This window comes from Salvelinus sp. IW2-2015, unplaced genomic scaffold (genome assembly GCF_002910315.2).
Source record: "Salvelinus sp. IW2-2015 unplaced genomic scaffold, ASM291031v2 Un_scaffold2049, whole genome shotgun sequence".
NCBI classification, from domain to species: domain Eukaryota; kingdom Metazoa; phylum Chordata; class Actinopteri; order Salmoniformes; family Salmonidae; genus Salvelinus; species Salvelinus sp. IW2-2015.
The window spans coordinates 90,394-91,759 of record NW_019943393.1 but is presented as its reverse complement, the minus strand read 5'-3'; the positions used below and the strand labels follow the sequence as shown (position 1 = coordinate 91,759).

The following is a 1,366-nucleotide window of genomic DNA, read 5'->3' as shown; positions in this document are numbered from 1 at the left end:
GCCCTGAGATGAGGCTGGACATATCAGGAGGACACCTGAGAGTGAGGCTGGACATATACAGGAGGATCCCTGAGAGTGAGGCTGGACATATACAGGAGGACACCTGAGAGTGAGGCTGGACATATACAGGAGGATCCTGAGAGTGAGGCTGGACATATACGGAGGACCTGAGAGTGAGGCTGGAACATATACAGGAGATCCCTGAGAGTGAGGCTGACATATACAGGAGGATCCCTGAGAGTGAGGCTGGACATATACAGGAGGACCCTGGGAGTGAGGCTGGACAATATACATGAGGGATCCCCTGAGATGAGGCTGGACCATATACAGGAGAACACCTGAAGTGAGGCTGACATAATACAGGAGGATCCCTGAAGAGTGGAGCTGGACATATACAGGAGGATCCCTGAGAAGTGTGAAGGCTGGATATACAGGGAGGAGCCCTGAGAGTGAGGGTTGGGACATAGTACAGGAGGATCCCTGAGAGTGAGGCTGGACATATAGCAGGAGGACTCCTGAGAGTGAGGCTGGACATATACAGGAGGAGCCCTGAGAGTGAGGCTGGACATATACAGAGGAGGATCGACCTGAGAGTGAGGCTGGACATGTACAGGAGGCATCCCTGAGAGTGAGGCTGGACATATACAGGAGGACCCTGAGAGTGAGGCTGGACATATACAGGAGGACACATGAGAGTGAGTGTTGGGAGAAGTTCAACATCATGAGTGGGACGTTCAGTGTTCTATGACGAAAAAATATTTGTCGACATCCTATTTTTTCCTGACTAAACTATGCGCGATAACGAGACGAGGTGCCCTCAAAAAATATACTATGACAAATGTTTTCTTCATTTGAGTTGATGAAAATGTACGAGCGTTCAACTGAAACGAATGGACATTCAATTTGACATGACGCCGCCTTTTAATCTTTTTGTCCAATCAGAAAGATTGCACACCCTTTGCAGAGTATTATTTATGTGCATCTCGAGTGAGGCTGGACATATACAGGAGGATCCCTGAGAGTGAGGCTGGACATATACAGGAGGATCCCTGAGAGTGAGGCTGGACATATACAGGAGGACACMTGAGAGTGAGTGTTGGAGAAGTTCAACATCATGAGTGGGACGTTCAGTGTTCTATGACGAAAAATATTTGTCGACATCCTATTTTTCCTGACTAAAACTATGCCGATAACGAGACGAGGTGCCCTCAAAAATATAACTATGACAAATGTTTTTCTTCATTTGAGTTGATGAAAATGTAACGAGACGTTCAACTGAAACGAATGGACATTCAATTTGACATGACGCCCCTTTTAATCTKTTTTGTCCAATCAGAAGCATGCACACCTTTGCAGAATTATTTAA

The 1,366-nt window shown here is 46.6% G+C and overlaps 1 long non-coding RNA gene across 1 annotated transcript in view; it reads right to left on the bottom strand.

The window, feature by feature from the left end:
• LOC139024943 (uncharacterized) overlaps positions 1-724 on the bottom strand; it is a 1,037-nt gene extending 313 nt beyond the window's left edge. Inside the window, exons 1-2 of the long non-coding RNA XR_011476339.1 lie at positions 655-724; positions 1-136 (exon numbers count right to left, since the gene is read on the bottom strand). The exon at positions 1-136 is cut by the window's left edge and continues 313 nt beyond it. This is a non-coding gene — a long non-coding RNA (uncharacterized lncRNA). The remainder of the gene's footprint in view (positions 137-654) is intronic.
• Between the last annotated feature and the right edge of the window lie 642 nt (positions 725-1,366).